At 44.5% G+C, this 15,619-nt stretch overlaps 1 long non-coding RNA gene across 1 annotated transcript; it reads left to right on the top strand.

The window, feature by feature from the left end:
• Positions 1 to 2,727: 2,727 nt before the first annotated feature.
• On the top strand, positions 2,728 to 14,791 carry LOC310903706. The gene is made up of 2 exons (XR_014587755.1): positions 2,728 to 11,492; positions 14,588 to 14,791. It is a non-coding gene; the product is annotated as an uncharacterized lncRNA (long non-coding RNA).
• The last annotated feature ends 828 nt before the right edge of the window (positions 14,792 to 15,619 follow it).

Below are 15,619 nucleotides of genomic sequence, written 5' to 3'. Positions count from 1 at the left end.
CCAGGGAAATTTGGTGTGCGGTAATCCTTGCACGGGGTAGTGCTCGGAAGTACACCAGGGAAATTTGGTGTATGGTAAGCCCTTGCACAGGGAAGTGCTTGGCAATACACCAGGGAAATTTGGTGTGCGGTAAGCCTTGCACGGGGAAGTGCTTGGCAGTACACCAGGGAAATTTGGTGTGCGGTAAGCCTTGCACGGGGAAGTGCTTGGCAGTACACCAGGGAAATTTGGTGTGCGGTAAGCCTTGCACGGGGAAGTGCTTGGCAGTACACCAGGGAAATTTGGTGTGCGGTAAGCCTTGCACGGGGTAGTGCTCGGAAGTACACCAGGGAAATTTGGTGTATGGTAAGCCCTTGCACAGGGAAGTGCTTGGCAATACACCAGGGAAATTTGGTGTGCGGTAAGCCTTGCACGGGGAAGTGCTTGGCGGTACACCAGAGAAATTTGGTGTGCGGTAATCCTTGCACGGGGTAGTGCTCAGAAGTACACCAGGGAATCTGGTAAACTCATAGGTGTGCGGTAGCCCTTGCACGGGGAAGTGCTTGGCAGTACATCCCCATTTTCCAGAATAGGAAAAATGGGAAATATGAGTTCCAGGGGACAGGGAGATATCCCGGGGGAAGTGCCTACCGAAAGTTCTTCCTGAAGAATTATAAGAAATTGGAAAAATAATCTCAAAATTGGAAGAGATGGTAAAAAAAAAAAAAAAAATATGGTTAAATATTGTGTATTAGTCTGGACAAAAGAACCAATTAAGGAAACAGCAGTATTTTGGCCAAAATACGGGCCTGATGAAAATTCAGGCTTGAAATGTATGTGTAAACAATAAGATTCCTTTTTTTTTTGGAGAAGGAGCCAAGTTATGCTCCCTATAATGCTAATATTGCACCGGTGGCAGCAGCAGTCGCTCCAGGAAAGGAGACAGGGACTGCAATTAACACTGTCCCTAGAGAAGAGCGTACTCTAGGCTCTGGCAAGAATTAGAACAAGGTAGAAGAGGTACTGAGAATTTTGCCTTCCCTGATACTAACAGTACTAAAACTAACTGTGTATCCTCTTAAGTGAACTTCTCCTCCTCCTTACCAGCAGAGAGGTTAGGAGTTTCCTAGGACCAAACTTATACTCTTGGGGAGGGGGAATTATGTATATAAATATGTTGTTTACAGGGAAAGAAATGGGAATGATCAGGAGGAGAGCTGCTATACAAAAATGGGAAAGAACTCATCCTCCAGGACCAGGGGTAATACCGGCAGGGCAGAAATAACCACTTGCCGATCCTGGCTGGAAGAATAATAGCGTGCAACACAGAAATCATATGAGAGACTTGGGGTCAGAATGAGAAAGTACTTGGGGATGAATCCTGAGGACCCAGTATCCCAAGGGCTCTTGAAAGTTCATTTTGTGATTGAAGCCTGGCAAGATGCACAGAAAATGCTCCAGAAGGTGGGGGGTTGTAGTGAACAGTCACTGGGGGGCCCTCCTGTGGGAGGCCCTGAACGTGTGTGTCAAGAGGGGAGATGAGAAGGAAAAGCAGAGAGCAAAACTAATGGTATTGACAGTGTAGCAGGTAGTCAGGCAGAGGGTTGGAGAAAGAGGAAGAAAATCTTCCGGGGGAGTCAGGGCCAGGATGGAAAAGAGAGGAAGAGAGATGAAGGAATGGCAGGCAAGGAAAGCTACCCGTGTTGTGGCCTGAATCTTAGCAGGGACAGGCTTTGATGGGATGTTTTAAGCGTGGGCAGGCTGGCCACTTCAGGTAGGAATATCCGGAGTGGAAGAAGGAGGAGAGAAGGAAAATGGGATGAGGGAGAAAGGTATAGAATTAAGTTGGCTAATGACTGAGACTTTGGTGAAAGTACAGGCTGGAGAAAGATAAGAAGAAGTGTTAAAAAGGGTTATTGAAGGTGTTAAAGGTGTGGTATGTAATGTTTGACAGAGCTGTTTTTTGAATGAGTTGGGAAAGTTGAATGAGCAGGGAAAGAGGATGTAGGCACTATCTAAGTAACAGTCTAGAAGTTTTGGTATATTTGCTGTGGTGTTTGGTCAGTTTCCCAAGTATCGAGCGGGGCGGGGGGGGGGGGGGGGGGGGGGCAGCCTGCTCCACCAGGGGCCTCTCCACAGGCCGCAGGGGGCTTCGGCTCCGGCGCCTGGAGCACCTCCACCCCCTCCTTCTGTGCTGACTTTGGTGTCTGCGGGGAGGTTTCTCACTCCTCGCTCTCCCAGCTGCTGTTGAGCAGCAGGTTTTTGTTTGTTTGTTTGTTTGTTTTCGTGGATGTGCTCTCACAGAGGCACGGATTGTGTTGCTCATGGCTTGGCTCTGGGCAGCGGTGGGCCCCTCTGGGGCCGGATGAAATTGTCCCTTATCTGCCACAGGGAGGCTTATGGATTCTCCTCGTGGGGGCTGCCACTGCAGCCCCCTCCCGAACCTTGCCATCAAACACAATACACAGGGGCAGCTAGGTCATTACTGGCCTGTAAAGTACCAGGGATTAAATTAACTAATGAAACCCTAACAAGTGATGGGGGTAGAAGGGGCTGGGATAACAGTGCCACTTTGGGGGGTACCAAGCTGAGACTAGGGGATAAAATGATCTCTGGGCAATTATTGTATGTACCCAAGGCAGGGACTAACTTGTTGGGAAGGGATTTGATGATGAAATTGGGCATTCAAATAGTAAATTTTGGAATAACAGTGGTATTAATGGAGTGCTCTCAGGCCCTGAGAGCAAAGATATATTCACCTCTGACTGGAAAGACTCTGAAGTGGGGGCGGTAGCAACAATACATATGGACAGTTTTACCTCAGGGGTTTACAGGGCCACCGATTAATTTGGGCAAAGTTCTAGAACAGATTTTGGAGCAATTCCAACCTCCCAAGGAGGAATTTCTGTTACAAAATGTGTATGATCGTTTATTGTCAGGACAGGAGAAAACAGTTGTGAAGGAAGCTACTAACAAGCTATTCAACTTTCTGGGAAAGCAGGGCTTGGGAGTATTGAAAAATAAATTACAATACGTAGAAAGAGAAGTCAGGTATTTAAGGCATCTAATGTCTGAGGGAAAACTGAGAATAAATCCAGAGAGGATTCAGGGAATTGTTGAAAACTAAGAAAGAACTAAAAAGTTTTTAAGAGAGATTTCTTTAAGGAATCAGGAGCCACGAAGCCTGAGGGAAAATGGATACTTCCTGATGGGAGAGAAATGCTGAATAAAGCACCAAGGAGGCAAATATGATGTTTTACATCAAGAGAGTCATTGGGAGATGCAAGCAATGTGTGATGTTGTGCTAAGAAAGTATGTCTGTGTAGGAATATACACTTTAGTGAAGCAAATATGCAGAGGATGTACCATATGTCAAAAGGCAAATAAAAAGGTCATTTGTAACTGACCTAGAGGGGGACAGGAGCCAGGGATTCGACCTTTACAAAGTATACAGGTAGACTTTACTGAGTTACGTAAAGGAGGGAGATTTAAGTACTTGTTTGTCCTAATTGACCACGTGACTGGATGGGTGTAAGCTTTCCCCTCTGTATCTGCCACTGCAAACACGGTGGCTAAGGTATCACCGGAGCAAATAGTCCCTAGATATGGGATAGCTGAAAACATTGATTCAGATCAAGGAAATAATTTCACTTCACAAGTACTGCAAGGGTTAATGCAGGCCTTAGAGATTGAGTGGGCTTTTCACACCCCCTGGCACCCCTCCTCTTCTGGGAAGGCAAAGCGAATGAACCAGACATTAAAGAAGCAATTAACTAAATTAGTGTTAAAAACCCAACTTCCTTGGGTAAAATGTTTACTTTTAGCACTCCTACAGGTTCAAACAGCACCAAGAAACGATATAGGAATTTCACCGTATGAGATGCTGTTCGGATTACCCTATCTGGGCAGAAGGGATGAGATACCACAATTCGAAACAAGAGAGTTTTCTTAAGAACTGTATTCTGGGGTTGTCCTCTTCTTTGTCATTTCTCAGGACCCGTGGGAAATTGGGTCCTGATTCAGACCTGGAAAGGATCAACTCCGGCCCGAATGGGAAGGACACTTCCAAGTACTACTAACCACTGAAACAGCCATAGGAACTGCAGAAAAAGGTTGGACTCACTATACTCGAGTGAAGGCATCCATCGACCCTAGTACCTGGGAAGCTGTTCCTACAGAAGACTTGTTGGAAGCTGAAATCGAAGAGAAAAATCTCATAGTGGACTCTGAGCAGGATAAGAGCTTGCAATTGTAAACTAACCTTTTATTTTCACAGGTAACTAATGAGTGTGACTTGTGCTTGAGAGAAAGGACTGGCCTATAGTGAACTGAAGTGTTCCCAAGGGGGGTTTGTTATGGGAGTAGTGTATATCTTATTCTTTGTATTGATAATTATTTGGAAACCTAAGGTTTAAAAATAAATACAGGGAAAAATCAATTATTAATTTTGTTTTTAGTGATTGTAGGCCTCAGAGAAAGTCTTGGTCAATTGGCAACTTGGAAAAGGCATGACCAGATAATAGTAAGATGGGATACCCCATAAAAATATGGGTGAATGTGACAGAGGGTTATGTACCGCAATCTGTCATGTTTGATGCTTGTGAGGTGTTAGCTTGTGGAGACTTAAATGCCCAACGACAATTGAGCAGAGGGAACAAATAACTGGTAGAGACCCAACAGCCAGATTGAGAATAGCTGTATGGAAACGATCCTCTATTGCCATCAGAGAAAGGGAGAAACTCAAGGAGAAAACAGGAGAGAAAACAGGAGGCCCTCTTTGAAATGCGGCAGTTCAAACATTTGAGATTGAAACAGGGTATGGGGATGTGAATGCCTGGATAGAATGGGTCAAATATACTGTCCAGAGTCTCAACCATAGCCATTGCTATGCTTGTGCCTCGGGATGACTGATTGCCCAGATAGTGCCCTGCCCATTGGGGTGGACCGAGGACTCCCGAGGGATGCGATGTATGATTGCATTGTACCAAGAAAAGACTGCCTGGGGAAATGAGGCCTGTAAGTCTCTCTCTTTACTATTCCCTTCCTTGCATGATAGCAATATCAGGGCTCCCCCTGTATTCTCCACAGCTATAGGTAACCATACAGCTTGCCTCTCACGGCAGGGTGTGAGTGCTACCTGGCATCTGGGAGAATTTGCCTTGTGCACGAGGACCTTGAATGCTACTGAGGACTTGATGGGAAACTGCTCCAGACTTGAGATCCCCAGGGCAGATCTCTGGTGGTACTGTGGAGGGAAGATCTTACGGTCCATCCTGCCATCTAACTGGGGAGGCACTTGTGCACTTGTTCAATTAGCTATACCCTTCACCCTGGCATTTGAAAGAGAAACATCACAAATACCCAGAAGAAGTAAAAGAAGCTTAGGAGTATCATTTGATGATAGAGCGTACATAGATTCTATTGGGGTGCCTAGAGGAGTTCCCGATGAACATAAAGCCAGGAATCAAATTGCTGCAGGGTTTGAGTCACTGTTCTGGTGGGTAACAATTAATAAAAATGTGGATTGGATTAATTATATCTATTATAATCAGCAGAGATTCATAAACTATACAAGAGATGCGATAAGAGGAATCGCTGAACAACTAGATGCCACCAGCAAAATGGCTTGGGAAAACAGAATAGCATTAGATATGATTCTTGCGGAGAAAGGTGGTGTGTGCGTGATGCTGGGCAACCGTTGTTGTACTTTTATCCCTAACAATACTGCCCCGGATGGCACAGTAACTAGAGCATTGCAAGGGCTTACCACTCTTGCCAATGAATTGGCAGAAAACTGAGGAACAGACACTTCCATCACAGGATGGTTGGAATCTTGGTTTGGTAAATGGAAAGGAATGGTAGTGTCCATATTTACATCCTTGATTGTAGTAGCAGGAGTTTTGACAGCCATTGGTTGTTGCATTATCCCCTGTGTAAGGGGACTTGTCCAGCAGTTAATTGAAACTGCACTTTTGAAACAAATGACCATGGATCCACCACCCTACTCAGATAAGATGATGATATTAGAGAAAATGGAAAGCAAAGAAAGTGAAGAAGAGGAAGACATCCACCAAATTACACCTTAGAGAAAATTTTTGCAAAAATCAACAAATTATAAAAAGAGAAAAGGGGGGAATTGTGGGAATGGAAATGTTGTTTTTGCAGTGTTACATTGTATAGAAGGAAGGAATGTGGTATTGAAATATGCTTACAGTGATAAGAAAGCTTAACAGAAAACCTTGTAAAATGCAGACAGCCGGACTCCTTAGAGCAATTAGGTGAAAATCACGGTGTCAAGTCAAATCAGATAAGTGATGAAACATTACCACTTCAAACAGTAAAAAAGTCAAAAGAAATTTGAAATTTAACAGGCCAGCAACTGAAGGCCAGGCATTGTCTGTGAAGCATCAGATAGATTGTGAACCTGGATTACCCACTCCAGTGGGGAAACAGGGGAGGGTCCTGTCATCAAAAAGTATATAAACTGTGTTTTTGGAACTAGTAGGCGCGCTCTCCTGCTTGTGGGGCGCCCGCCATTGCAATCGCGAATAAATTACTACTTCACTGAGATCCTCGCCTGAGCCTAAGTTATTGGCTACGGAGTGTTTCTCACACTGTGCTGTGGGGTCCCTCCCACGGGATGCAGTCCTTGATGAACTGATCCGGCGTGGGCTTCCCACAGGCAGCAGCTCTTCAAGAACTGCTCCAGATATGGGTCCGTACCACGGGGTCCATCCCTCAGGAGGGGTCCATGGGTCCATCCCCTGCTCCAACCTGGGTCCCCCACGGGCAGCAGCTCCTGCCAGGTCACCTGCTCCTGCGTGGGCTCCTCTCCACGGGCTACAGGTCCAGCCTGGAATCTGCTCTGGCGGGGGTCCTCCACAGGCCGCAGCCTCCGTCGATGCAGGTCCACCTGCTCCACCGTGGTCTCCTCCACGGGCTGCAGCGTGGAACCCTGCTCCACCGTGGCACTCCATGGGCTGCAGGGGGACAGCCTGCTTCACCATGGTCCTCACCATATACTGCAGGGGACTTCTGCTCCGGCACCTGGAGCACCTCTCCCCCTCCTTTCTCACTGACCTTGGCGCCTGCAAGGCTGTTTCTCACTCCTCTCACTCTCCCAGCTGCTGTGTGGCGCAGCGTTTTTTTTTCCCCTGTCTTAAATATGCTCTCACAGAGGCGCAAAACAACATCACTTATTGGCTCAGCTCTGGTCAGCAGCGGGGCCCTTACCAAACATGGGGCAGCTTCTAGATTCTTCTTACAGAAGCCACCCCTATGGCCCCCTGCTACCAAAACCTTGCCATGTAAACCCACTACAAGACCTCAGAGTAAACGTACAAACGGAAAACTGACAATAAAGACAATACTGAAGGGTTCCATGCTTACTCTGTTCTTTGCTGAATTTGCTCAGCCTACAAGTATAAAGCCTTGTTTAAAAATATCGCTCTTTAACTGATATTTCTGCAAATCCAGCCAGCAAATGGAAAGTCAGGCTGTGTTCCTTCTGGCTCACATAACAGCACAAATGATCGAGATTCTGCCACTGCGCCTTAATTGCTCTTTCAAATGTGGCTGGCTGAGACAGAATTAAATCCAGCTCAGTCACATATGCTCTGCAGTGCTACCAGGAGTAAGGAAGAGGAAAGTCTTCGGAGGAAATCCTGATCACAGTAAAGTCAGAATTTCAGTGGAGTCAAGATTCTGCGTCTTATTTTAATCAAAACAGCTGAGATTCCAAGTCCAGTACTCCCACTACTGAGAATCTAAGCAGAGTGAACAGGCCTGTTTGTGGCAATGATTACCCTGTGATACAAGCACAGGTTGCCCAAAGGTGGGGAAAAAAAATAAAAAAAATTAAAGAGTATAAAAGAGTATAAAGTTTTTTGTCTGGCTAAAGACATGAAGATGGAAAAAAAGCTTTTATTCATAAAATGTCTTTCCTTATCGTGATAGGTAGAACACAACAAAGCAAATTCAAATAAAAAAGGCTTAGACTTCACTGGAGTAGCGTAAAATTTCTGTCTTGCCACAATTAGCAAAACATTACCACAACTCTAAGCTTTTCATGGAGAAATATGCAGCAATCTTGAGTCATGCCTCCCTGTAAACAGACTTAACTGAAATATATTATTTACTGGATGAAACAAAGGTTTGGATATTGTGATTTCTGGCATTGGTGGCACATTTTCCTGCCAGTTTGATACGAACACTTGTCCTTACAGGTTAAATAAGCTAAGTACCAACCGATTTATGCTATCCAAAATCTTTCAGCAGAGACATTAGAGGAAACGTTCCTGTTTGTTCTCCAGAGTATTAGTGATAGCACAGCATTTTTAGCAACCACAGAGCCTTGCCATAGTGTCCTTGGCATGATGTTCTCTGTTGTCACTGTCACATGCCAGCTGGCTGCTGCTCCCCACCCCAGCAGTGACTGCATTTCAGTGGCATTTATGCATGTGAAGCTTTTGGGGATCCCTCGGGAAGAAAGAAGACAATGGATATTTAAAATTTCCTCTTGTACTTCAGGAAAATATTCAGGAAATATTTTCTTATACTTTAGGAGTAGAAAGGATATCCATTGAAAACACCTCTAGAGGCACTGCAACAGAAATAAGTTCCAAGCATATCCTTATGCAGAAGATTTTCTGCCTCTAATCACTGAAGTTCATTTTGCTTGCAATTCATGTGTTGCCAAACACTGTATATTGAGGCATTTTCCTCAACAACCACGTCTTGTAATGTACCACCTGCACCACTTGTGCAGGACCAGGGAGGTGATCATCCCCTTGTATTCTGCTCGGGTGAGGATGTACCTCAAGTACTGTGCTCAGTTTTGGGCCCCTTGCTACAAGAAGGACATGGAAGTGCTCGAGAGAGTCCAGAGGAGGGCAACGAAGCTGGTGAGGGGTCTGGAGAACAAGTCTTACGAGGAGCAGCTGAGGGAGCTGGGGTTGTTTAGCCTGGAGTAGAGGAGGCTCATTGCTCCCTACTACAGGTATCTTAAAGGAGGCTGTAGCGAGGTGGGGGTTGGTCTATTCTCCCACGTGCCTGGTGACAGGACGAGGGGGAATGGGCTAAAGTTGCGCCAGGGGAGGTTTAGGTTGGATGTTAGGAAGAACTTTACTGAAAGGGTTGTTAGGCATTGGAATGGGCTGCCCAGGGAAGTGGTTGAGTCACCATCCCTGGAGGTCTTTAAAAGAGGTTTAGATGTGGCCCTTAGTGATATGGTTTAGTGGAGGACTTGTTAGTGTTAGGTCAGAGGTTGGACTAGGTGATCTTGGAGGTCTCTTCCAACCTAGATGATTCTGTGATTCAGTGATGATTCTATGATATGCATGGAGGAGGCTGTGACAGATCTAGCATTTCTTCTGCAGGGACAAAAGCTGCTTGCCCTTGACATTGCAGTCAGAATCAAAAATCTGTGTTCAAACTTGTGGTTGCTACCCCTCACTAGAGCTGCACAGTCACCCTAAATAATAACATATGGGAAATCTAGTGTTATTATTTTCCAAGAAAGCAAAAATAGCAGAAATTTAAAGGCGGAGATAGTATATTCTACAGAAATACGTTATAAGGAGTAAGTAGGGGACAGAGTGGTAAAACATGCTGCTTCCTTCCATTTTTGTGAAAATGCATCAAAAATGCATAAATTAGTAAAGTAAAACCCACACTATAAGGCCTGGCATTCTCTCTGGCAAAAGGACTAGTGCTCAGATGTGCTTTTAAGGCAATATAGAACTGCCTGGAAGCTTACCACCCTTCTAACCATTCCTAAAGGGACTGCATCAGATCCAGTAGCCAAAATGTCCTTGAGAGTGGAGGAGGTGCACTCTTCTATGTTGGACAAACTGGACAAGGCAGGAAAGGGGAGACCCTCAGTCATTCTGCTTCCAGTCTACCTCAGGACAACCTGACGGTGGTAGCAGTCTGTCCCCTTCCCTTAAGCCCATGCAGAAGTGTAAACATAGATTTCTTGCCCTTCCTGGCATCCTGCAGTAACAGGCACCAGGATAAAAAAAGGGATGACAGTGAAGCCTTTAGAGTTATGGTTATGTGCTTTATTGCCAAATGGAAGATTTCAGTCTGCAAAGATCTATCAATCTTGCATATTACACACAGAGATACACACATCACATTTTGTTTGTTTTGTTAAAAAATAAAGAAAAAATGCCTGAGAAATATTCTTCTCTTGTTATAAACACATCAGTGCTCATTTTCCCTGTATTCTACTTTGGGTCATTTTGTGTAAAATCTTTAATTAAAGTTTTTCTTTGAAATTGTCATCATCAAACCAGAAGAAAGAAAGTAAAAAATGGAAGGACACAGCTGTGCATATATGAAGTGCTATTCAGTACCAAATGAATTGGAACAAAATAAGTATCGTGACTGTTATGCTCTTGGTTTTGGCTTTGTATTCTCAGTAGCACAGTCTAACTTGTCACTTTATATTGATTCCATCTGTTTACACTCTGCAGAGTGTTGGCTTCCTACAGTGAACATTTCCTATTTACCAGCTGGTAAAGATAGACCCAAACCAGATAGAAAAGAATTAGACTACTTTCAGACCCTCATAAACATAAAATCAAAAATTAATGGGGGAGGGGAGATGAGAGTAGGGGGGCGTGAGGAATACATATCGGCCTGATGCTTGCTCATATTGATAGCTCTTTATAACCCATTAGCAGTTTTTAGATACCTTGAAATTTGTGCTACAAGTATACAAAATAAATCAATTTCCAGTCCTCTTTACGTTGCACTTTACATGAGCAGACATGTTGTAGACATGAATCAATCCCAGTACTTCAGTCATCTTTAAAGAGGGGTCTGAACAAAAGAAAAAGGAGGGATTGTGATAAATTAGCGGGTGTTTGTTCATTGTCTTTAAAAGGAATTCAGAGAATCTGCTGAGAAGATAAGGTTTTGCAATTTACGACCTTGTTAAGGGGGAAGACTAAGCAAGTAGATAGTGGGGAGGGGGTGTTGGATAAACATCCTTGGTAAAACAAAGACTCTGTGAAATACTGTTTCCCGCTTCACTACCCTCCCCCTTGAACACGAGCACAACGCATGATCATTGAAAGAAAAACAACGACCCCCAACAACGAACTGCGCAGCTTCAGAAGGTTCAACAAGTCCTGACAAACCGAAACTTGGATGCTATAAAACGGCGACACTGAAAAGGGAAAGTTGCGTGCTGTGGTGGAGCGGAGACTCCCCAGCCGCCCGGCGCTGTTTTGCTTGTGCCTGCTTACTTAATTAATAAAATATTTCTGATAGACCAAGAAATTTGTATGGTCTCACTTATAACAAATTTGGTGCCGTGACTCGGATAAGGCGGATTGACTGGGAATCCCTCTAGGGGAGGCGCCCCGCCGATTTCGGCGGCCCCGGGAACGGGAAATCCCGCTCGAGCCCTTCACCGACGAACTCAAAATTAGGCACAAGCAAATAAAACCGGTAACCCCAAGCAATCTTTGTGCACGAAGACCGAACGAAGACCCACGGGGTGGGTAAGTATAGGCCGGTGATCCGTTCGGTTGGGGTTGGTGATCCCGGAGTGCGTCTCTGTGAGGCGTCCAATTGCGGACGAAGTGAGTGCGGACCCCTCAGTAGTGCGGTTCCCACATCCTGCGAGGGACTGGGCCACGACCAGGGGGAAGCGGCTCTGTGTGTGTGTGAAGGCACTCCGGAAGATGGGACAGAAGAAGAGTAAGCCTTCTGGTCCCATGGGTGGGGTAATGCCTAGTGCTAGGTTGCCCCCTATTCCCCCAGATAGTCCACTGGGGTTAATGATTAAGAATTGGAGTGATTCCCCTTTTAGGCGGGGAAAGGATAAAGTAAAAATGATTCATTATTGTGTTGAAGTTTGGGGAGGTAGGCAAATTATTGGCCCATATTTGGGTCGTTTGAAGACTGGGTTTGCCAAGCCTTAAACATTTATGTAAATGCAAAGGAACCTTTTTGTTTAGAGGAGAGCTAATATGCAAGCCTTTGGATTGGCTCAGAGAATCGAGTTAATCTGTACCCTCTGTACCCTTTAAAAGAAAAAGGAGGGGCAAAATTACAAATTGTGGAGCAAGAGATAAAGTACCTGGGTCACCAGTTAAGTAAGGGGACTAAGAAGTTAGACCCAGGCAGAATCAGTGGAATATTGGCTTTAGTGTCCCCACGAACTAAAAGGCAGGTACGGCAACTGTTAGGGTTGACCGGATACTGTAGACAATGGATAGAAGATTATAGTGGAAAGGTTAAATTTTTATATAACAAGCTGAATAAGGATGGATTACTCAAATGGACAAAAGAAGATGAGGAACGACTGAACAAGTTAAAGGAGGAACTAGTACGCCCCCCCCCAGTGTTAAGCTTACCAGATTTAAGGAGGCTGTTTTTTTTTTTTTTTTGTGAACAGCGCAGAAGGCACGGCATACGGAGTGCTGGCCCAAGAACGGGCAGGGAGTAAAAAAAAAACCTGTGGCCTATTTGTCTAAATTATTGGATCCGGTTAGCCGGGGTTGGCCAAACTGTTTGCAGGTAGTGGTAGCTGCTGCCTTGTTAGTGGAAGAAGCACAGAAGATCACTTTTGCGGGGGAAATCAAAGTAATATCTCTACACAATATATGCGGGGTACTGCAACAGGAGGCAGAGAAATGGATCACTGACGCCAGATTATTAAAATATGAAGGAATTTTGATTTCCTCTCCAAAATTAACATTAGGAACAACCTCCCTACAGAACCCTGCTCAATTTCTTTATGGGGAACCAAATGAGTCCTTAGGACATGATTGCCTCCGAAATATAGAAGAGCAAACGAAATTGAGACCTGATCTAGAGGAAGTGGAATTACCCATAGGTGAACAGATATATGTGGATGGTTCCTCGAGAGTATTCGAGGGAAAGCAAAAATCAGGATACGCGTTAGTAAACGGGAAAACATTTGAGATAGTGGAATCTGGACCTTTGAGTCCTAGCTGGTCTGCCCAAGCTTGCGAGCTATATGCCATATTGCGGGCCCTAAAATTGTTGAAAAATAAAAGCGGTACAATATATACAGATTCAAAATATGCTTATGGGGTAGTACATACATTTGGTAAAATATGGGAAGAAAGGGGGCTCATCAATTCACAAGGAAAGGGTTTAATACATCAGGAATTGATTACCCAGGTTTTACAAGCTATCAGAGAGCCCAAAGAAATTGCCGTAGTACATATAAAAGAGCATCAAAAAGGCCTCACTCCTCAGGTTAGGGGTAATAATCTAGGAGATCAGGATGCAAAAAGGGCAGCATTAATGAGTATAAGAATTATAAGAACGAGGGAAGATTGCCCAGACTGTGGGAAATACTTAATACTTATACTTAATATATAGTAATTAATATAATAATTAATAATATAATAATATATAATAATGCTTAATATAATACTTAATACTGTGGGAAAGACTTAAAGGAATTTCCATGTTATGATTGCTGGAGTGAATGGGGAGTTGATGGGATTGAATGCAATTGTTCTGAGGAAGAAAGCCCGCCTTATAAAAAACTGCTACAAGTGCGGGCCGAATAACTCCCTGTGGTCGAATGGACCCATTCCCCTCCCCTTACTCTTACTATTACAGAAGAAGACAAGATGACACAAATGGGGGTTCAAAAAAAAAAAAAAAAAAGATAAAGGGAAATGGGTACTGCCTGATGGACGGAAGTGTTACCAAAATCAGTAGCTATGAGGGTGCTACGGAGATTTCATGAACAGACGCACTGGGGTACTCAGGCATTGGTGGATCAATTTGCCACATATTATATGTGTATAGGGATTTATAATATAGCAAAGAGGATCGTAAATGATTGCATAACTTGTCGGAAGGTAAATGCTCAACACATGAGAAAAAGGGTCCCGGGAGGAGGACGAGAATTGGCACATCGACCTTTTGCAAAGATTCAATTAGATTTTACTGAACTTCCAAAAACGGGGCGATATAGATACTTATTAGTTATTGTAGACCACCTCACAAACTTTGTTGAAGCATTCCCTATGGCAAGGGCCACAGCTCAAACCGTGGTAAAGATATTATTAGAAAGCATCATACCCAGATACAGGGTAATAGAAGCAATTGACTCTGATCGAGGCCCACACTTTGTGTCAAAGGTATCCCAAGACACGATGAAGGCTCTGGGAATTAAATGGGAATATCACATTCCCTGGCATCCTCAGAGTTCGGGAAAGGTAGAACGAATGAATGGTGAAATTAAAAAGCAACTAACAAAGCTTATGATAGAGACTAAATCCTCCTGGGTGAAATGTTTACCGCTTGCACTATTGAATATCCGGACATAGCCCCGAGCCGATGTCGGAATCTCACCTTTTGAAAGGGTGTATGGTATGCCTTATGATTTAGAGATGCCATCTGATCACCCCCAGGTACAGGATATCCAATTAAAACCTTATTTAATACAGCTTATGAACCGACGGAGGGAGTTGCAAGCGAAAGGCTTGGTGGCTAGATATAGCAATCCATAGGATACAACCTGGAGATAGGGTTCTAATTAAGACATGGAAAGAAGCGTCTTTAACACTACGGTGGGGAGGCCCCTATGTTGTTTTACTTATCACAGAGACGGCTATCCGGATGGCTGAGAAGGGGTGAACGCATGCCAGTCGCGTGAAAGGACCGATCCAGAAAAGCAAATGGGAAGCGGTCGCAGGCCCTGATGACTTAAAGCTCACGTTGAAACGAACTCAATAAGTATGGTCTAACTGTCTATGTATCGTAAAAAAAAAAAAAAAGGAGGAGAGGGGACCCTGTTTGATCAGAAAAAGGTCGCGGTTACCTGAGAAACTCCCCTGAAGAACACTGCTGCTGCCGAGAAGAACCTGCACCTTGTAGTTTGCTGCAACCAAACTGACAAGCGAGGCAGAGAGTGAAACGGTGGGGACTTACGTGGCCAGGTAAAGAACTCTGGAAAATGGGCCCTAGCCATTTTTTTTGCGATACATAGTAATGGGTACGATTGTTTACACTGTTCCTGGGTCTGCGCACCCTCACAAACCTTTTAAATGGAGCCTGATTAGATGGGAAGATCACCATGTTGTTCAGCAGATAACTACTGCTGGGGGACTGATAGGGGAGGCATCATCAATATAAAGAAGGAAGAGACTAAGAGTCCCCAACGGGTGGGACCAAATCAGAAACTGTCGGGGAGTGTTTTGAGGATTCAGCCTACAAGCTTTTAGAATGCTAACTCCTAATAGCCCTAAACCACTGGAGGTTGCTAATAAATCAGTAAACCCGGAGTACGGGATTAGAAATGAAGGGGTTACCGGGAATAACATATGGAGAATCATGAATGCTAGTTATCAGTTGTTGAATCAACCAAATACAGACGTGCCTAGACCTTGCTGGTTATGTCTTGATATAAGGCCCTCATATTACGACGCCATTGGGGGATCTGGGAGAAACCACCCGTTCAAACGAAACCGATCCCCCACAATGCAATTGGGGAAGGGATGTAGGAATAACGTTAACGGAAGTAACTGGGAATGGCAGGTGCGTAGGCACGGTCCCTGGTGAGAAGTTCCATCTATGCAATATTACAGAAAATGTTACACAATTAGACAAAGAAAAATGGTTAATACCAGCAGATAAC

The sequence above is a fragment of the Anser anser genome, assembly GCF_964211835.1.
Source record: "Anser anser genome assembly, chromosome: 1".
Taxonomy (NCBI): Eukaryota; Metazoa; Chordata; class Aves; order Anseriformes; family Anatidae; genus Anser; species Anser anser.
Note: the sequence above shows the minus strand (reverse complement) of the source record. Positions and strands in the feature narration are given on the sequence as shown.